This window comes from Micromys minutus, assembly GCF_963924665.1.
Source record: "Micromys minutus genome assembly, chromosome: 1".
NCBI classification, from domain to species: Eukaryota; Metazoa; Chordata; class Mammalia; order Rodentia; family Muridae; genus Micromys; species Micromys minutus.
The window spans coordinates 124668373-124691470 of NC_137969.1; the positions used below are offsets into that span (position 1 = coordinate 124668373).

Here is a 23098-nt window from a genome sequence, read left to right on the forward strand (position 1 = left end):
GATGGGGATAAGGTAAACAGTTTCCAAATTTCATGAGGAACCACTATATTGATTCCCATATTACCTATACAAGTGTGCACACCCACTAGCAATGAAGAAATGTTTCCCTTGCTTCACGTCCTCACCAGCAGGATTTGTCTGTTTTGCTTTTAGATATTAGCCTTGTGACAGGTATAAGATGGAATTGCAAAGTAGTCTTGATTTGCATTTTCTTAATTCCTAAGGATGTTGAACATTTCTTTTAAGTGCTTTTCTGGTATTTGAGCTTCTTCAATTAAGTATTTTCCTGTTAGATCTGTACCCAGTTTTAATTGGATTATTTTTCATATCTAGTTCCTTGAATTTTTTTATGAATTATGGATATTAGTCCTCTAGATGAAGTGGAAAAAAAATCTTATCCCATTCTGAAGGCTGCCACTTTGTCTAATTTTAAATGGGTATTGTAGCACTTACACTGTCAGTGTTTGTTACAGAAGTCTTTGTTCTAAATGACTGCTTTGTCTAGTAGTTATTTTATTGTTCAATATTATTTTAACTATCCTGTTTTTTGTTTGTCCATTTGTTCTTTTTTTCCATAAGAAGTTTCAAATTGTCCTGTTAACATTTTGAAATAATTTGGGGGAGGGTTTTCATTCAATGTGTAGATTTGGCAGAACACCCATTTTGCCATGTTAACACTGATCCATGAACATGAACATTTTCCCATTTTCTGCTATTTCTTTCAGTTCTTTCCCCTAAGAGTTGAAGATTTGGTCATATAAGTCTTTCACTTGTTTGGCTATAATTACCAATAATATTTTATATTATTTGAGTCTATTGTGAAGGGTATTGTTTCCCTGATTTTTTTCTCAGTTCATTTGTCACTGATACCCAAACCACATAAAGACTCAAAACAAAACAAAACAAAAACATTGCCAACGAATTTCCCTTATGAACAAAATGCAAAAATTCCCAATAAAATATTCGCAAATTGAACCCAAGAATATATCAACAAATATAGTCCAACATAATCAAGTAGGCTTCATCCCAGAAATGCAGAAATGGCTCAAAATATAAAAATAAATAAATCTAATCTACCATAAAAGCTGAATAAAACATGGCTATCTCATTACAAAAGGCCTTTGACAAAATTCAATACTTCATGGCATAAGTTCTGGAGAAATTAGGTATACAAGGGGCATAGATAAACATAATAAAGGCAGTTTACAGAAAGCCTATAGCCAAGGCACCTGCTACATATATAGCAGATGTGCTACTCAGTCTTCATGTGTGTCCCCGCAAAACTGAAGTTGGGGCATTCCCTAAGGCTATTGCTTGTCTGTGGAATCCATTCCCCAACTGAGCTGCCTTGTCTAGCTTCAGTGGGAAAGGATGCACCTAATCCTGCAAGACTTAATGTGCCAGGTTTGAGGACACCCAAGAGAGAACCCCCACCCTTTCAGAGAAGAATGGGAGGATAAATGGTAGGATGGAGGACTGACTTTGGGGGTCAGCAGGAAGGGTGAGGGATAGGGCTATAAAATGAATAAATAATAAATAAAAAGGAGCTATGCTTTGGGGGACATAGGGACTGTTTCTATATAAAAATGTGGACGAATGTGAGTTTTCATCATATTTTCAATTCCATGATCATGCGGTGCCTTGGTTTTGGTTAGAATAAATCAGCCAAAGAGCAAGCAAAAGGAACCATAGCCACTTCCACAATCATTCTGCTTCAGCTTTTTACTGTAAAGAAATACTTTGAGGAACCATTTTCCGAAGACCAAGGAATTATAAGCAAATGTCAAAACCTTTCAAATTTTAGCTGAGAGATGTCTCACTGTAAGAAAAAAAGAGAGGGGGAAATAGAGTTTCCTTGGTTTCCAAATAGAAGCAAAAGCCCCCTGTTCTTTTCTCTTTTCTTAGACTGTCCCTTTAGAAAAAGTGTGCTTTTTTTCTTTATAAATATGAAATTTCATCATTTTAAAAGCAATCAAGTTTTTACCTGCCTGGCTCTACACACAAAAATGTCTCTCCTAAGAACTCAGAGGCATGATGATGTAAGGGCACCACAAAAGAAGATATTAAAAAGTTTCATGTATCTGTGGGAGAGAGAAGCTGCTTCTAACTGGGCCTGGTTCCAATCAGCAAATTTACTTTCTGTCTAGATATTTATAGTTTAATTATTTTTTAGATAAAAATTGTCAACTCAGTCAATAATAAACATATGTATATTTTAAGTCATAAATATTTCTAAAATATATTTTTAAAAACACAGATATTTTAGATTTTCATCTGCTCATATGTAACATGACTTAACAAATCATTCTGTCCTCATGATTTGCTCATAAAATTGGCTATAATGTGGATTAGGGTCTGAGTCTTTAAATATTTTAATTGTCATATATATATACATATATACATATATATATATGTATACACATTATATTTACATAATTTGCATATTACTAAAGATTAATGCAACTGAATTTTTTTATTTGCTCATCTCTGATGACCATGAGTTTGTCTCACTTTTACAAATATTTATTCAGGTCTTAAGGTTCTTTTAAAAATGTATTATTTGATTGTTACTTTTGAGTTGTTTGCATTTTTATATGTTCTTGGCATTATTTCTTGATGAATGAATAGTTGGCAAATGTTTTCTTCTGTTCTGTATGCCATATTTTTACTTCTTTTGACATTTACTTTGCTACAAAAATGTTCAGTGTGATGAAGTCTCAAGGTATGTTTTTGTTTCATGTGCATGTGGGATCTTTTGTCCAGGGGAATATCTTAAAACATATTCCCATATTTTCATCTATAGTTTTGAGAAGCTGATCTTATACCTGAGTTTTTAATTCAGTATGAAATATTTGTAAAGGTAAAGAGGTCAGGTTCCAAATAAACTCTTCTAAATGTAGAAATGCACTTCCTATACTACTCTTCAGGGCCAGGAGAGTGCAGTCAGTATAAAAGGGAAATAGTAGCTCTTTCAGAAGATTTGGTATTAAATCTTAGACTTCCAGTAACCCAGCTCCAGGGAATATCCTCTCTGGCCTCCACAGATACTAAAACATATATTCACGTATACACAGACTTAAAGACATACACATTAATAAAAAGAAAAATGTCATTGGACATTTTCATTAATTTCAAAAATCAATTGAATATAAATATCTGGGATTATTAGTGGTTGGTCTAATATAGTCCAACAACTTTGAAGTATAGTTTATGTCCAAGTAATTCATTTTATTGGCCAAATTATGATGCATATTTATGTTTTACTTTCCTTTTTTCTTCCTTTCCTTTTTTATGTGAGTGTTTCCCTGTGAGTTTCAAAACTTGTTTTTGCTCACTGAAGAGTAATACTGATATTAGCATCAATTTCACTTTTGAGTTTAGTCAATATTATTTTCCTCCTTTGGAAAGATATAACAGGAAACTTTTAGTTCCCAATAAATTTCACCAACAAAGATTAGGTTTCAGGTTGATTTCTAAAACTCGGTTAAACCTTCACATTGTATATAAATATTTCACAAACGCTTCATAAAACGAAGTCTTTTGAGTCAGTGTTTCAGAGGTTTCACTGAGCTGTGCAAATGTAGGTGATGAAACAGTGAGTGCAGTTGGCTTCACAGTGTCTGGGACACAGAGGCCAAGAATGCCTTAAAAAGCAATTTTCTTTCCTTTCCTCCTTTCCTCTGTTCATATTCATCCCTCATTCTCAGTGTATTCACACTGCATTAGATTGTTCCTTTTGTCATGACCCTCCCAGACATAGGGAGAGGTATGTTTTACTAATCTCCCAGGTCTTTCTCCTTCCAATGAAGTAGAAAAGAATAGTCATCACGCCAGTCTATCATCATAGAACTGCATGGCTCACTTTTATTTGTGTGAGAAATTCTAAATTTCCAGCATTACTTCAAATTCGTCTATAATTCTATACAAGCATAGCTTTAGTTAATCTCCTGAAACATGCTCCATGAGTCTTCCACAGAAACCACAACAAAACCACTGATGTAGTAATTTTATGGAATGTTATACAAATCCAAATAGTAATTCAAAGTCACACAGGAGAATAGTTTTCAGAAAACAAAATAAAGTACTTGCTATATTTTCATCAAAATCGCTTTACTGGAAAAAAATGGAATAAATCATCAAAAGTCACTGAAGGTTGACTGAGGAGAAGAATAGATGTCTGGATAGAAATGTGAGATATAGAAAGCCAGATATAAAGGAATATAATTCAAGAAATGTAAGTCTTATATGGAGCAGAGATGCATGAATCATTTTTTTACACCTCTTTCTCATTGTCATGCTAATAACTCTAAACATGTACTCTACTTGGTTGGCAATTGCAGGCTAAAATGATGGTTGTTTTTTCCACTGGTTTTCAGGGTAGGCCTGGAGAAACCACATTAAAGGAATCTATGTAGAGTGGGCTGGCCTGATGCTGTTTGTATTCTATTGTTAATGATGGTTCTTCATGCCCCAGAGACAAGAGTCTTTATGTAGACTCCAGTGAAGATATATGACTTACCCTGATGTTATTTTAGATTAGTAAATAAAGATGCCAACAGTCTGTGCTTGGGTAGAAGAGACAGAGGTGGGAGATTAGGTGACCTAATCCCTAATTAGCTTGGAGGAGAACGATGAGAGAGAAAGGTAGGGGAAGAGGGACACAAGGTAGGAGGAGAAGGAGCTACCATGGGTTAGATGAGTAATGAAATGTGACCCTGACTGATAGACTGGAGTTAAGAGTCCAGATGGAACATACTAGGTAATAATTCAGGAGTATTGATAGTAAAGTAGATTCTAATAGTGTAGAGGCCCAGCTCTTCTGCTTATTGTAAATAGTTAAAGTTGTGTGCATTTTATCTGAGAACTAAATGTTCAAGGTGGCATATTGTAGGGCTAATTGTTGGGGTCCTGCGTTGACTCTGCTACAGAGCTTCGGATGATAGGGCAGGCATGACTCAGGAAGTTGGACTGGACTTAGCTCCAATCCATCATTAGGCAGTGGGCTGCACACACTCTCTGTCCACAAATCCAGCCCTAAAAGAATAATAGATGGAAAAATTCAAAACAATAGGGAAACTGCACCATAAGAAAAGCAACAAAGTAGTCTATTTTCTACTAATACAAAAGAAGATAAGCACACATACATAATTCTACATCAAACAACAAAAATAACAGGAAACAATATTTATTGGTACCTACAGCTATTATGAAATAAAATACACTTTCAACCAATAGTTATCAAAAAGATAAGAAAAGACAGAAACTTCATATTCATCCAAAGAAAAATCTACCAAGATGAAGTCAAAATTCTGATTATCTATGCTCCAAATGCAAGGGCACCCACATTTATAAAAGAAACCTTATTAAAGCTCAAAACACACATTGCACCTAACACAACAGTAGTAAAGATTTCAGTACCAAAATACTCATCAATGAACAGTTTTCTTTCTTTGTAGGGTGTTTGTGTGGTCTAGGTATGAGTGTATTTGTGGCTTGGAAGAACAAGTTGGGTAGTGTTCCTTCTGTTTCTATTTTGTGGAATAGTTTAGAGAGTATTGGTATTAGGTCTTTTATGAAGGTTTGATATTATTCTGCACGGAACCCATCTGGTGATAGGCTTTTTGTGGTTATGAGATTTTAATGACTGCTTCTATTTCTCTAGGGGTTATAAAATTGTTTAGATGGTTTATATGATCATGATTTAACTTTGGTACCTGGTAAATGTCTAGAAAACTCTCTATTTTCTCTAGATTTTCCGTTTTTGTTGACTATAGGCTTTTGTAATAAGATCTGACAATTTCTGGAATTTCCTCAGTTTCTGTTGTTATGTCTCCCCTTTCATTTTTTATTTTCTTAATTTGGATATTCTCTCTGTTCCCTCTAGTTAGTCTGGCTAAGGGTTTATCTTGATTGTTGATTTATTCAAAGAACTAGATCCTGATTTGTTGATTCTTTGTATAGTTCATTTTGTTTCTACTTGGTTGATTTTAGCTCTGAGTTTGATTATTTCTTCGTGCATAAATTTTTGTTTCTAGAGCTCTCAGGTGAGCTGTCAAGCTGCTAGTATATACTCACTCCAGTTTCTTTTTGGATGCACTCAGAATTATGAGTTTTCCTCTTAGCACTGCTTTCATTGTGTCCCATAAGTTTTGGTATGTAGTACCATCATTTTCATTAAATTTTTAAAAAAGGCTTTAATTTCTTTCCTTATTTCTTCATTGCCCAAATTATTTTGAGTATCATAATTTTCAGCTTCAATGCATATGTGGCTTCCCTGTTGTTTTTGTTGTTGTTGAAGACCTGCCTTAGTCCATGTTGATCTGATATAATGCATGGAATTATTTCAATTTTTTGTATCTGTTGAGGCCTATTTTGTGACTGAATATGGTCAATTTTGAAGAAAGTACCATAAGGTTCTGAGAAGAACGTATATTCTTTGACTTGGGATGAAATATTCTGTAGATGTCTGCTTAATTCACTTTCCTCATAACTTCCATTAGTTTCACTGTATCTCTGTTCAGTTTCTGCTCCATGATCTGTCCATTGATTATAGTGGGGTTTTGAAGTCTTCCACTATTATTGTGTGTGGTTCGATATATGCTTTGAGCTTCAGTGGAGTTTCTTTGTTAATGTGGGTGCTCTTGTATTTGGAGTATAGAAGTGCAGGATTGAGAGTTCAACTTGAGAGATATTTCTTTTGGTGAGAAAATAGTGTCCTTCCTTATCATTTTTGACAACTTTCAGTTAAAAGTGGATTTTATTTGATATTAGAATGGCTACTCCATCTTGTTTCTTGTGACTATTTGCTTGAAATTTTTTTCTCAGACTTTTATTCTGAGGTAGTTTTTGTCTTTGTCACCGAGGTAAGTCTCTTTATGCAGCATAATTCTTGGTCCTGTTTACCCATCCAGTTATTTTTTTTTATGAGGATTTAGGTCCACTGATGTTAAGGGACAATAAAATATAGTGATTGCTGTTTTCTGTTATTTTTTGTTGTTAGAAATGGAATTATTTTTGTGTGATATCATCTTTTGCATTTGTTGCAAGAAGATAATTTTCTTGCTTTATCTAGTGTGCAATTTCCCTCCTCTGTGTTGAATTTTTCCATCTATTATCCTTTGTATGGCTGGATGTGTGAAAAGATATTGTGTAAATTTGGTGTTGTCCTGGAATATTGTAATTTCTCCATCTATGGCAATTGAGAGTTTTTCTGGATATAGTAACCTGGCTGGCATTTGTGTTCTGTTAGGATTTGTATGACATATGTCCAGAAACTTCTAGCCTTCATATTCTTTGTTGAGAAGTCTGATGTGATTCTGATAGGTCTGCCTTTATATGTTACTTGACTTATTACACTTACTGCTTTTAATATTCTTTCTGTGTTTTAAATATTTGTTGTTTTGACTATTCTGTGTCAGGAGGAATTTCTTCTTGATCTAGTCTATTTAGAGTCCTGTAGCTTTCCTATATGTTCACAGTCATCTCTTTCTTAGTTAAGGATGTTTTCTTCTATAATTTTGTTCAAGATATTTACTGGTCCTTTTAGTTGATATTCTTTGACCTCTTCAACACCTATTATCTTAAGGTTTGGTGTTCTCACTGGGTCTTGGATCTCCTAGATGTTTTGGGTTAGGAGCTTTTTTGAATTGCATTTTATCTGACTGTTGTGTCAAAGTAATCTATGGTATCTTCTACCACTGAGATTATCTCTTCCATCTCTTGTATTCTGTTGGTGATACTTGTGTCTATGACTGCTGATCTCTTTCCTAGGTTTATTATATCTGTGGTTGTCTTACTTGGTATTCTTTCTTGTTTTTATTTCCAATTTTAGACCTGGATGGTTTTATTCAATTCATTCACCTGTTGGCTCCTGTTTTTCTGTAATTTTCTAAGGGATGTTTTGCATTTGTGTGTGTGTGTGTGTGTGTGTGTGTGTGTGTGTGTGTGTGTGTGTGTGTGTTTGTGTGTTTTCACTATAAGAGCTTCTTCTAATTTACCTGTGTTCTCATTTATTTCTTTAAGAGAGTTATTATGTGCTTCTTGAGGCCCTCTATCATCAGCATGAGCCATGATTTTAAGTCCAAATCTTGTTTTTCTGGTCTGTTGGGATATCCACTACTTGCTGTGGTGGGAGGACTGGGTTCTTATGTTGCCAGGTTATCTTGGTTTCTGTTTCTTAGGTTTTTGTGCTTGCTCATGCCATCTTGTTATCTGAGTTGCTAGTTGATCTTGTTGTCTTTTACTGGAGTTTGTCTTGACTTTGGGCTTGAGAGCCTGTGGGATCAGGTTGGAGAGTGCTTCTGTAGCTCCTGGGTGCTCAGCTCTCTGTGGGCAGGCTGTGGGTCCTGATGCTGGTGGGCCAGCTCTATGTCTGGGTCAAAGAGAAATTTACAAATTCATTTGCAATAACAAAAACCCAGGATAGTAAAAACTATTCTTGTCACTAAAAGTACTTCTTGATAATCCCCAGTGGAGGAGTTTGAGAAATAATTGCAGGAGCTGAAGAGGTTTTAAACACCATAAGAACAATAATACCAACCAACCAGAGCTCCCAGGGAAGAAAACACCATTCAAAGAGTAAACATGAATGGATCCATGGCCCTAGCAATATCTGTAGCAAAGGGGGATATTGATGGGCCTCAGTAGGAAGAGAAAATCTTGATTCTGCCAAGGTTGGATGCTCTAGTGTAGGAATGTCACTGTAGGTAGAGGGAAGGGGTAGGTGGGTAGGTGATTACTCTCATTGAAGCAGGGGGAGGGGTTGAGATGGGGGTATGGAGGGGATAATAACTGGGAAATGGGATAATATTTGAAATGTGAATAAAAATATCTAACAAAACATTTTAAATGTGACTAAAATAATCATTTCCTTAGCACAATGAAATGCTACATGTTAACTGCTAACATAATAAATAAAGAGTAATTATTTGGAAAGTTATGAGACTTTGAATCTGCTCAGCAAAAAGATAAATGAGTGAAAATCAATTGGCTTACATGTGTGAAACATGCACAACTTTGAAATAATCTAGTAAAAACTCAACCTATTTAAACACCCACAAATAAAAGCCAGGAAACACAATTAACATAAAATTGGAAAATACACATGATGTGCATGTAATCTTTTTCTGAGTAATTTCAATGCCTACCAGTAGGCTTAATTTAATAATTTTATTTATTGAGAAAATTAACTCTTTTACAGGACTTAGTTTTCATTACTTTGAATAAAAATAAAGTGTTTTAAGACAATACCAAGTAAATAAGAACCAGGATAAATATGGAAATAAGAACAGGTTCAAACAAGTAATTGAAACTCTTAATTTCTTCCAAGAAACAGAGAGATCAATTCAATAATACTTTTGATTCTATGATGAAGTGTTTTTAGCTAACAGAGCCTGGATATTTACTCCTTGTTATTTTTATGTAGACTCCTTTTTCTTTATTTGAATAAACAATAAAATGCCAACTTGAAGTTCATTAAAACACCTCAGCTTTTATTTATTGAGAGGGAAAATTTATTGGATTAATTTTTATGCCATGAATAAACAATCACATCTTTTTCCCCAAGCTGTTCTTAGTTCCCTTGAATGACAGCATCAATGGAGCCTGTATCTCCAAAGTCCAAGCCTTCCTTCAAAATCTTTGTGTCATCCTTTCTCCAGGACTTAGCCATTTGAAGAAATTCACCTGTGTGCTTTATCTATGAAGAACAGCAGAGGTATTGTCACCCTGTGTAGCAGATGCTCCATTTATGAACAAAAGATGAGATTGCTTTCAGTTAGAAAGTTGAGCTACAGAAGAAATTCAAGAAGTTTTAGGAGTTATAAGGAAAAACTCCTCAAATAAAAATTCTCTTTGATGACTTGTGTGTTCCTCCTGTGAGAACTGACATCTGGATTCTGGCTGCACATAGAGATTTCAGTTTCATGTTAGAGTGTGCTGAATCCTCACTGTCCCTGCAAGGCCCTTCTTGTCTTTCATGGATCACTGGAGTCATCCAGGTCACTGGTGACTGCTGTATTTCTTTGTTCTTGAGCAATGATATAGACCAGCTTCCCCATTTCTACACAGATGGCTGAATCAATGGGTCACCAGTTATGAGCAATTTTACTTACTAATGGGAAATGCAATGCACCATCCTCTTGGAAGCACTGAGTGAGTGCATAGATCCAGGGTAGCTTTAATGCCCAGTGCATTCCAGATCGAGCAGACCTGTAATAACGAATACATAAGTGCCAGGTATACTGGTAACTCACACACATCTATGGGGTATCTTTAGCTTTGGTGACTTGAAAATTAAACTGTAGAGAAAACAATGAAAATGCTCTGCCTATAAGCACTATAGTTTTGAAATAAATAAAAAATAAAAAATAATATTTTTGAGGGATAATGTCTTTTCATTTTTGTAAGTTTCTAATGTAAGTCATGACCAATATATAACATTGCAAAAAAGAAGGAAAGAAAAAGAGTTTGGGGTAAATTTACATCTAAAGGAAATTGTTGTAAATGAAATGGGAATGTCTGGTAAGTGAGGGATTGTGGGGTGGTCACATCCTTGTGGAGATGGAATGTGGAGGAGGTATGGGAGGAGTTACAGTCAGAGAGTGAACCTGGAATGGGATAAAATCTGTAATCTAAAAAAAAAAAAAACGATTAAATAAAATTAAAAAAAATAAACAAATATGTTTTCATGGTTTTATTAATCCAAACTGCAGAGATACAAGCATATTAATATAACATGGTAACATTGGTGTAATCATGTAAATAGTTTTGTGTATATTTAAAGCATATTAATTTTTTATACCTATGCTATTTTTGATTGAATGTATATAAATTTACCACATGAGTGTCTACTCCCCCAGAAATTCAAAAAGGCCATTAGGTTTCCTAGAACTGTAGTTACCTATGGTTATTTTCTACCACGTTGACACTGGATACTGAACCCAGTTCCTCTGCTAGAGTAAAAAGTGCCAACTTGTCCATAAATTTAATCTAGTTTATGATTTAATTATTCTAATTTATTCCATAATGTAGTAGAAAATTTTCAGTGTAACTAAAAAGTAGCCAAAAAAAGTGTGTGGGAGTCTACACAAATATGAATCTTTGAATGTGGGCTTGTATAATATTCTAGGTCATATCTCATTTATGGATTTCTTAGACTGTCCATTGGCAAAATGCTAAAGCCTCTGATCTAGAGGACTGGAAGGTCTGAATTTACCAGAGAAATGTCAATGTGCAAACAGAACTTTCCTTTTACTGAGGCACATTAGAGAAATGTTACTGAACTGTCCCACAGTTTTGGTTGAATAATATTGCTTGTTCAGAAAACGTGAATAATCCCAAATTTTCCCCCAAAACAAGTCAAAACTGCTTAATTTGACACCAAAGTATTTCTTGGCTTCCATGTTTATTCTTGATCAGGGAAGGTGCATTTTTCCTCAGTCTCCCTATTGTGCTCTTGGGTCTGTCTAGCATTTCTGTGTTGTTTTGTCTGTGATAGTGTTTTCCTTAAGGCCTAGATGTTGTTTACTTAATTTTAGATGAAATTTATTTCTAGAGTTCTTTTAGAGGCATATAGTTTTAATGCTGTCCAAAAACTCAGTTAAAATTTTCTCTTCTCTGTCAACATTGGTGATTTTTATAGACTTCTAATATAACTTCTTTTATTAAATTCTGCATTAATCACAGAAAAATTTATATTTATCTCAGATTAATCTTTGGGACCTAATCTTCCTCTCTTTACTACACATTGGTCATTCATTAGCCACTTGCTGAGTGAATGAATGAATCAACAATGAAAAAGGTAACGAAGGGTGGAATTTTTAAACAATATTTCAATTTTCGTTTATTGTGCCTATCAGTTAGTGACAAGTCTTGCTCCTGATAATTTAAAACTTGATTTTCTGTTTGGCAAAATTGAATGAGAAAACAATTTTGAGCTGAGACTGGCCCAAAGGAATGGGTTGTTTTGTTTTTATTGTTGTTATTATATAAATTATGAATTTCAATTGTCAAATATTACTGTTATATTAGAAAAAAACTTTTAAGTTTTTTACCTATGGAAATACAAAAATTGAGTCTTTGCTGATAGAGCATTGTAGCATCCCACTGTTATAGGAAAAACTTGTTATCAAACTGATACACAGAACAGACAGTATATCAAACCTTGGAAGAGCTCTCAGATTAGCCAGAACTGTATCCCACAGATGGGGGTCCAAGATCCTGAGAGGATGAGTCAATTCAGTTCTCACAGCCACTGACTGATTGATTCAAGTCTCATACCCAAATATGTTCTCTTTCCACAACACTAAAGTTGGTGTTACTTATAATCTTGACATTAGAAGTGTCAGATGGAGAAAATTCCATAGTGACAAAAACCTTCAAATAAGAATTTAAACTCCTGGGATTCAGAAAATGACAGAATCAACCTGGAGTTGGCAAGAGACTAAATGTGTATTGTAGTGAGAGGACATTAAAACAGAGTCAACATCTAATTTGTGTGAGTAGTGTTAGTAAGCTATTGTAATATTTGGAATAGAATACTGATATTCAAAATAAGAATAACACTGATTCATTATAGTTTATTATGTATAAATTGAATGGCATATGTTAATGCATATTGAGCATCTTCCAACAAAAAGTTTTTATAAATATAGTTTTTATAACAGCTTTGAATTTTATTGGATATTGTAGATTTTTAAGGATCTTGATATAGTTTAGGTAGTCACAGTGTTCTAAATGTATGTTTACTAAAGACATGGTACTGACCATAGAACACTTGGAAGATGGTGAATATTTGAAGGAGAGTCTTATGGGAGGACTTGACTCCCTGCCTTTGAATGTTACAGGACAACCCCATTCTTTTCTCCTTCCTTTCTTTGTTTTATAGCTGATAAATTTAGTCTTATAAAGAGTCACCTTCCCAGAAACCAAAATCCAGGAGCCAGATATTTTCTCCTTATATGATAATTGTTAAAGTATTTTAAAATGATGGAAAGTGACTAGTGTATATCTCATAGCTAAATAGCACAGACTGAGTTATCTGAAACACAGAAAGGCATTTTCTGTTTCTTCTAGCAGCCACACGTCCAAGGACACAGCGTCAGCATAGGTATCTTCCTCCAATGCCCCAGTTCTTCACTCAGATGACAGCCTCTTCATGAACCTTCACCTTCACGTTCTTATCTTCTGCTGCTGCCTTTGTTTTAACCTTCCCTAAATGAGCAGCTATCATATCAGATTAAATGCAATGCAAAGTCTTGTCACCCATGGAATATGCTATTTCAATCTTATATTTCACAAAGGGCCATGACTACTTGTTTTTTTTTTTTAAACCAATGATTCAACAGTGAGATCATCCTTGATCTGCAATGAAAATTTTAATTAATGTTTAAAGGAAATTACAAAGTTACAAAATTTCACAATTTACATACTTCAACCATCAGCTTCACCTTCTGATTCTAGATATGTCTGTAATACAACTGGTTGACTTTTTAATCTGTTAAAAATATATTTTGTACATATTAATTAATTTTCTTCTACACATTTTTAAACTATGTCAGTTGATCCTGAACAGCAAATATGGATCCTTTCATTGTTTATGATAAAAAGAACATGAATACATCTTATTAAGATAATAGATCTTGAGGACTGAGCTAATTCCCTTTATGAAGTTCATCTGGAAGATCATATGTCTCATTCTCGGTTTCACTTCAGTGTGAGCTCTCAACTCTTCATTGGATAACAAACTTCATACATACCCTTAGATTTTACTGACTCAACAACAATTATTTCTGTTTAAAGATGATTCACTTTGTTGTCCCTTCATGGAACATGTTAGTTATATTAATGATATCTAGTTATGGGCACTCCAAATCAAAACAAGGAAGAAGAGGAGAGGCAAAAGGAAGATGAGGTGTAGAAGACAGAAAATGGCTGACTCTGCAAGTAGAGACCTTTGGAGAGAGTAAACGGTGTACAAATGGAATAATGGGTTTAAATTAGAGAATTAGAAGCCACCAAATAATTTATTTACTAACACATTCTGAAATCAATAATAGGTCAACTCCTGAATTTTTTTTTCAATTCCTTGCAATTTGAAGAACTGGCTGCAATGGCACAATCTTTTGTTCACATGATTACAATTCTGTTTACTGTCACAGATTAACTTTTGAAGAAATAACAGATATATTGTTAGAATAAAAGTGTTCTTTATTGGTGCATGAAACATTACTACACAGAATAAAACTTTTTATACTTAGTGTCTTTGAAGTATTCTAAATTCTCGGTTTTCATAAAGTAGATAAACCTTAATCTCATGGCAGAAACTGTTTTCCATTTGAATTCAAAGTTAAATTCTTAATATCCAATGTGGTAGTATTTTAGAAAAGGACATTTCAAACATAATAAAGACTAAATGAGATTATATAAGTGGGTTATAGTCAAATATGATGCTTTCTGGAGAAAGGGAAAATGAAGAAAAAGAGGACAAGGGAGAGATAGAAAGGAAGGGAGGAAGGGATAACCAAGCAAGTAAAAACAAAAGTATTTTAAAAAATTCAGATGTTTACTATCTGCCAATAAAGGGGAAAAACCTAGGATACATGAACACTACCTTCAAATGGGTCTTGGATTTTCATACTCACACCCAGGCACACATCTACCCAGGAAATTCAAAAATAATAAAATGAACTCTTAAAGAAAAAACTCATGTTGGACACTGAAATTCACTGTAAAACTTTATCAGTCATAAATAGTATTGCATAAAGGAAAATGCAAGGAGGAGCACACTGGAGGTGGGAGGAACACACTGGAGGTGGGAGGAGCATACTGGACGTGGGAGGAGCACACTGGACATGGGAGGAGCACAATTGAGGTGGGAGTAGCCTCTTTCACCTTTTACAGAGAAGCAGAACAACTCAGTCTCTCTTAACTTCTCAAATTAAGGATTTATATTTTCAAGATAATACAAACTACAATGTGTTTACAATCAAAACATAATTTTTTCATTGTTGAGTTGATTTGTCTAATTTTCTTGAATAATGTCAAACTAAAAAAAAATCCTTAAATTTTTATGTAAATGCAGCAAAGAGGGAGAAATTTAAAATGTGCAGATAATCAATGTAGCGCAAGGAAAAAAACAATTTCTTGAGAGATAGCATGTAGGGAAAAAGCAGTCCCCAGAACATGAATTTTGGAACCTTCGAAGCATGAATCAACACTCATTTGCTGAGCTCTGCCTGTAGGGTGGTTAATCCTAGAATACAAATTTTAAAATCATAAAAACTGGAATAAAATAAACATCTAAATTCTAGGTAAGGTACCAACGTCTTTACGACTTGCTTCATGAAATTATGGTGCCTTGAAGTTTAATGATTGTAAGAGCATAAAAATGAAAAAAGACTTCTCACATGAATAAGTCAGAGGAATCTGAAATCCTCTAGAACGCTGTTTGTTTGGCCACATTTTATCCCATGAGCACAGGTCAAAATCAGTTTGAAATGCCAGGCACACCATTTTTTTTTTTTTTTTTTGCACTTATAAAATTTTTGAAGTGAAAACTATCTCATCTTTGTGGATGTTTTCCAGAAAAATGGTTGAAAAGCAGATAAAAATACAATAGTGTATACTTTACCTATACAACTCAGAGCCCTTTGAATTACTTCTGTTACCTAGAGAGCACAGGACATTTCAGGGGCAGTGTAGAACATTGCTGGACAATCTGCAGAGGCAGCAGTGGATCTTTGCAAATACATCTTTTCTTATTACTGTGTCAGCAACTTCTACTTTTGCCAATTGAATCATTTAGCCAGCTGAGACCTCATGCATTTGTTTGCTGGTTTTGGCTTTCTCAGCAGAAGTCCAAGTAAAAATGACTGTCTCCACAAAACCTCCAATCCTTCCCCCTTCTTCTTCTCCTCCATCTCCCCTTCTTCTCCCTCTATTCCTATCTGCTGCTTTCTGCTCTTTCTCGCTTATATTGTTTCACTATAGTTCACCATCTTGAATGCCATTTTTTCCCAAGAAGGGCATCTTAAACATGTAAAATATGTAAGAAGGAAAGAAAGTATGTGCTCATATATTATATATATATATATATATATATATATATATATATATATATATACATACATACATACATACATACATACATACATTCATACATACATACATACATACACACATTATATATATATATATATATATATATATATATATATATATATATATGATGTTCAAGGTATTAGGAATTCCTAGCCTATAAATTGCTGTCTTCATTGCTAATATGCAGAATGTGTTTGATTCATTTGTTGTGGTTAATGTCATCACATCATTTCATGAATTTCTTTTCCTACCTTTTCTCTCCACACAGCACAATGAGAAATCATCAGGCTTTGCTAGGTACACCTTCTACCATCTCTGGCTTATTCACTAGTATATTTTATTCATCTAGGTATTGTAACTCACACATCAATAGAAAATTACTTGGTTAAATTAATTCCACTATATACTCTACATACTTATGATATAGCTATAAATTGATAAAAAAACAAAGTCTGACAAACTCCCAATTTTGACTATTGTAAAACCTGAACACAATAATAATGCAACCTAGATTTTTTTTCCCTAAAGGGATGTTTTGTTTTATTTTATATGGGTGTTTTGCTCACATGTAAGTTTGTGTATATACAAGCCAGAAGATGGTTGCAAATTCCTGTGAGTGATCTTAGACAAGTTTGTAAGCTTTCATACATTGAGCCTGGGTCCTGTGGAACATGCTTACAACTCCTCAGCCATCACTCCAGTCCATAACTTGTCCCTTTTGCTGTCTTATTCTTTAAATCTTGATCTTCCTTTCTTGGTTTTTTTGTTTGTTTCTTTCTTTCCTTTGTTTTATTTTCGGTTTTGTTTTGTTTGATTTACAGACTCTTAACCCAGTTAAATTTTTGGTTTTGTATCAGGTATCACAAATACAATCTAAATATACATTAAGTTTTAAGACATTTTCTTCTTCCAAGAAAAAATTGTGTTCATTTAGAATCACAGGGATGCAGACCTGTGTGACCTGGCCTTCAGCCTTTTGGAACCCAGTACTTGCATCTCACCTTCTCTGTCTCATCAATCAGTCACTGAGATTATCTCTTCTGTCCCTTCGTCCCGTATTCTACCTCTCTGCATCTCTTCTCACTCTCTTCTGGATCAGCGGTTTTCAAGCTTCCTAATGCTGTGACCCTTTATAGAACTCCTTTTATTTGTTCTTTCTGGCTTTCTCATCACGCACCCCATCCTACTCATCTCCCCTCCTTGTGTACCCCCCTTTACCCTTGCAACTTCCTTTGCAACAGAGAGAGAAAATCTCCTTGTAGAAGCTGTATTGTGTCAGTGTATCCCCTGCAGACTTGTCCACACTTTGCTTTCATCTGTTCGTTGCAGTGACTCTTTGGTGTGGTATGAGGCTTCTGGCTTCTGCTACTCTCAGTGATAGGGCCTCTCTGGGACTCATCTTGGATATCCTGCTTTTGGTCCTGGCGATCTTGTAGTTTTGGATCTGTAGGACCACCCCCTTTAGCGCTCCACCAGTTCTTTGATGGCTTGGCTTACCTGTAACCCCGATATCCAGGGCCGATTCTATGAGCTGCCGGGATGAGGAGCAAGGCAGGCTGCTCACATTGTTGCGGCCAGGGAGGTTCATGACCAGTTATCCCATTCCCATGACTTCACAGCATGCTTTTCTGCATGTTGTAACTGCCAAGGGAGGATGAAGGGGAGGAGGGCATTTCTCCCTTGTGCAACCCACCGTAAACTAGACAAGACTTTTGTGCTCTTGTCTTCAGGGCTCAACACCACTCCCACACCTAGGACAAACTCTACTGTGTTGCTGAGCTGAGCCGCAGAGGGTGAGGTCTCCCACTAGGATGGTTTTGGGGCATCTTTCCTGCCGACCTATAAGTGGCAAATGCTAATGGGGGGACATCGCACCCTTGCCTGCCCATGTCGCCACTATGCAGAGCAGTGGTGGGACCAGCTCTGCTGTGGTCACACCCTCAGGACCAGCTCACCTGAGCCCCTGCCACCAGGTCAGCTCTACTGTGTTGTCTAGGCAAGGAGTACAGCTCACTCTTCTAATTGCTGCAGCTGGTGAGGGTCAGGGTCTGCTATCCTGCTTTTATGTCGCCAGCCAGAACTCCCTCTTGTGTCAGGTACTGAGGAGGCACTGGGGTGGAGCGAGGGGTACCTTTCCATCATCTATTCACACCACTCCAGGGCAGAGAACTGGCAGGGCCAGCTCTCCCGTGCTCATAAACTTGGGCTGCTCATCTGCAACTTGGCTGTGTGTGAGGACCCTGCTTTCATGGGTACTGCAGTTGACTAGGGACAGAGTCAGCTCTCCAGTTCTGACACCTCCAGGGCCAACTTTCCCATGATGCCCGGGTGAGGGGTTCACTCAGTTCTGCGCAGTCCTCAGACAGCAATTTGTCTTTGGGTGGCAACCCAAACCAGGGATGTCCACCTGGGCATTTGTGGTAACAGACCTTTGCTGCTTCAAGGACAAGGACCCAGATGTAGCCCCCAGTGGCAGAACAGGCCAGGACACCACGAAAGCAGCACCTCCATTCACATCGGGTTGTTCCTCACTACCTTCGAGTCGGCAGTTCTGCCTCTCTTCATTTGTGCACTGTTTCCCTTTCTTTTTAATTTTTCCAGGATTACTTTTTCCTCTTAGTGGAGCTGGTGTCTCTGAGTCTCTGCCATCATCTCAGGAGTGGCTCAGGAGTGGCACACCTCATTCATCCATTATGGCACTGTGCTGGGTTCATCTCAGGTGTGGCTTGGTCCCTCCTCCCCAGACCTGCTCTGTGCTAAACTGGTGTTCATCACAAGTTAGCTCCCTGTCCGGGCCCCATGGAACCAGAGTGGTGGTTAGCTCAATCTTGCTTCGTTTCAGGGAGTGTTAAGCTACTATTCATTCTGATATTCACAGGTCACCACACTGAATACAGAGGTATCCGCCATTTTCTCTGTCACCTACTGACTCATGTGGCTCATCTGTCACATCAGCAACACCTATGGGCAAGTTTCTCATTTTGGGATGACTCCTAACCACAAAATCATTTTTACCGCCAATTCATAATTATAATTTTAATACTGTTATGAATCATGTTTAAAATATGTGTGCTTCCAATGGTTTGAGATGGCCACTGTGAGAGTTATTCAACCTCCAAAGGGGTAATAATTCTCAAGTGTTTCTGGTAAGTCTGTTTTTTCCCTCTCCAGCTTTCTGAGGAGTTAGGATTTTGCATTGATGATATGGGATTCCTGCATTTCTTGTCATTTTGGTTACTATTGCCTTCTCTTTTCTAAGTTTGCTTTTTAAAGGTTTGTGTTTCCTATGGACACCTTACCCAAAGTGATGACAAAACAGAGCAGCAAATAAATTATCAGTATAATATGCCATTACATATATTAAACAAATTATTTAATTTGTGCAGTGAGAATAAAATTAATTTGTATTGAGTCATTTACTTGATTAGTCAGTCTGATTTGTCAACATCTAATGGCAGAGCATCCAGCTTATTTAGTATTTTCCAGATTTTGGTTGGGATGGAGAGGACAAAAAATAATGCTGGTTTTCTGACAGTGATGTAGTTGGGGTTATTAAAGCAATGCTACATATAAATATGGTTTTCAAGTATTTAACTGTTATTTGAAAAAAAATGATGAAATAGATTTCATGATTACAATTCCAGAAGTCACATTCTAATATGGTTTCAGTGATTTAAAATTCAGAAACATTTCTGCCATGTTCTGATTCCTTTTGCAAAGATTATTTACTAGAAAATTAAATACCTCAATAGCATCCTGGAGCTAGACTTGTTTTTTCAAATAAAAGGCAAACTATAGTCCTTTAGGAAAATGGATCATTCTGTCTTCATTGCTCAGTGTGTTTATCTATAAAAGCCAAAGACTAATTAGCAAATTTACTAATGAAGTTCTCCATATCTGTTGTAAAGAAAAGCCATTCTTAGCAACCTTGTGAATAATGAGTCAGACGAGACTGAACCTCAAGAACCAATATTCATTCTTGACAAATGTGAGTGTGTTTTATTTTACTTCATGCAATGTTGACAGGTAATTAAAGGACCTTGGTTCTAACAAATCATCAAAGATGATGGTAAAAGGAGAAACGCAACCCTAACTAATGTCTTTGTTCATAGCAGGTGCTTTTTTGGGCCACCGATCAAGTTCATTGTTTAGGCTCTACATGCCAATACACAACATTTAACACATTATTGCCACTGTGAGCATGTCTGTGTCACTGAGGAAGTGTTGATTTCTCATTGTTTGTTCTTCAATCTTGCCAGTTCTTCAACTGTAAGAAACTATCTTGATCTAGTGATTCCATTCCAGATTCTGTTGGAAGGATGTGATGGAAACTGAGAAATAACTCTCACTACAATTTACTACATTCAAAGCTTAACTTTAAAGTGCTATTATGCAACAGACTATACAAAGTCAGGTGCAAAATGAATGCTAAGTATATATCATGGGCATAAATAGTGACTACTCACTTAAAGGTATCATTTGCTCCTAAGCAAAATTGCATCAAATTTGAACAAGGCTGACAGGTATATTCTACCATATACTTCTGTAAATTTACTACTCTATAGAAGAATATAATAATCATTCTTATTAAATAAAATCATAAAAATCACTCAATATGCAAATTATACATATATTTTTAGAAATATAAAATGACTACTTTAAGAATTTTGTGACAAAGGGATGTTCAAAACATGTTGCTAGTAGCAAACTTGATTGTTTCAGAAAGTTTCAAAAGTTTCTTCTTAGACCTCTTTTATGATTTTACTAGGAATAAGTAAAATATAAATAATGCAAATTGCTTTTCTACATACCTTAGGAACATACCTTTAAAAGGACTCAGCTGGGGAAACAATTCTAAAATTAAATTATAAATTTAATACTGTATTCCCTAAAATAAATTGTAGGTAATAGGCACAAGTGAAATATTTTTGTTACCTCATGAATGTAATTTTAATTTTTTTTCAACATAAGAATATAAAATTACTTATATATAGGAAATGTGAGATGTTTCTGTGAAACATTTAAGTATAGGTATGCAGACTTTACTGCAGAATTTATCATTTCTTTATTAAAAATCTTCATTTGATGGCTGGAGAAAAGAGTCAGAGATGAAGTGTATTTGCTGCTCCTTCAGTGGACCCACATTTGGTTTTCAGTGTGCACAGAGCAGCTTACAACCATTTATGAATGCACATCCAGGTACCCAGCATTCACCTCTGCTCTCCACGGTTGCTGTGGAGGCACTCAGTGAGTGTGCATATGTGCAGGAGAAACACTCATGCACACAAAATAAAATAAATCTTTTAATAATTAAAAGCATTACAGATTTCTTCTTTTGATGTTCTAGTGGCAATGCCATATAATTATGGAGAGTATTCTATTGTACAAGGGAGCACCAGGAATGATGAATTAAGCATCAATAATTTATCACTAACCCCCTAATCAATCTCCTCCAGTCTAGCTCTCCTGAGTCTAGAATCTCAGCTGTTGGTAAACTTTTTACTGTATTATTCTTGATTTTAAATTATTCTGTCTTCCTACATTGTCATATTTCCTTCAATCTTTTAGTAATTCACAAAATTATGTGACAGGGTGCTTGCAGCAATTACTGCCAGTCAAACTAATTAAAATAGCAGTTACTAACTTAATTTTTATGAGAATATTAGAAATCTTTTCCTTGAGAGTTGAAATATAGCCAATGCTACTATTCGCTGTGGCCATAGCACTGTTTTTGTTATATAGTTATTTTGTTGTAGGGAAAACTAGTAACACAGCTTGACACTTGTACCTCCTGGTCTTCTGGCCTTTGCCCATTTCCAACCTCTGACAGTCAGCCTCGTCCTTTGTGTCTGTGACATGACTCTTCTCACAGGTAAGTGAGGTCATGTAGTACCCAGTCTTTTATGATGACATGGGCAGATGTGCTCAGTGAAGTAATTTAGGTTTATATTTCATTTATCAGCCTTCCTCTTGCGATATAGCTGTTTTGTGAACCCTATTTAATGATACAGCTTTTACTATTCTGAAGTTATGCCTTCCATTATGCCAGAATAAAAGCCAGCAAATTTATCCTCCCCCCCCCCATATCGTAGGGAGAGTCTCCAAACCCCACCCTCTGGACTTTCTGCCTTAGGAGACATTTCTATGTTCACATGTAAGGTTCCACTTGCTTTGAAAGAGTGACCTTTTCCTCCTTCAGGAGTCCTTATTTCCTATGTTATTTCTATTTCTAGTGACTTCGGTCACTTGCTTGTGTCTAATCTTACGAAAGCGTCTTTCTTCTCAGACATAGGTACTTTCCATCAAACCTGGAGAGAAAAGGAAATCCATCCTTCTGGAAGCCCTTGACATGGAAGCCTAAACACCCAGACCCAGGAGTTATTAGGCTGCTCATCACACTCAGTTCAGAGTCTAACTGGCTCTCCGCTGATGGTGTCATGACCCCATCATCTCCCTCAGTGTTTCTTTACAGTTCTTTTCTTGCATCAATTGTTTCTTATTTGCTGCTCTCCCTGTCTCTATCTGTCTCTTTCTTTCTCTGTGTCTCTCCCTCTGTCTCTCTCTCCCTGTTTCTTTGTCTCTCTCTCTCTCTCTCTCTCTCTCTCTCTCTCTCTCTCTCTCTCTCTCTCTCTCTCTCTCTCTCTCTCTCTCTCCGTCCTGCAGTCTTCATTCTTCAGTTTCCCTACCCACTTCCCCTCACTGATCTCAGCAGATTGGAATAGGCCTATTAGTTGGAATTCTCCACCAGATTGAGACTTCTCTCTGAACTCCCAATACTCCCTTGACAGAAAACTTGGAGCAGAAGGTTGTTAAGTGATTAAGTGGTCAGGAAGCTAAGTGGGCTGCTATAACTGTACACAGTTGAGTTCTAGCATGTCAGGGTGAGTGTGCCATGAAACTTTTGACAAACACTGAAAATATAAGATGAATAGCAATAACCTAGAAAAGAATCCAACCCCATAAATGCCTAACCCTCTCTGATCCTTCCTCCCTCATC

General features: G+C 36.0%; 1 pseudogene across 1 annotated transcript in view; it reads right to left on the reverse strand.

Annotated features, from left to right (window-relative positions):
* LOC308413182 (E3 ubiquitin-protein ligase RNF103-like) overlaps positions 1-17689 on the reverse strand; it is a 38325-nt pseudogene extending 20636 nt beyond the window's left edge. The window contains exon 1 of the transcript in view: positions 17599-17689. The product of the transcript in view is annotated as an E3 ubiquitin-protein ligase RNF103-like (transcript). The remainder of the gene's footprint in view (positions 1-17598) is intronic.
* Positions 17690-23098: the final 5409 nt, after the last annotated feature.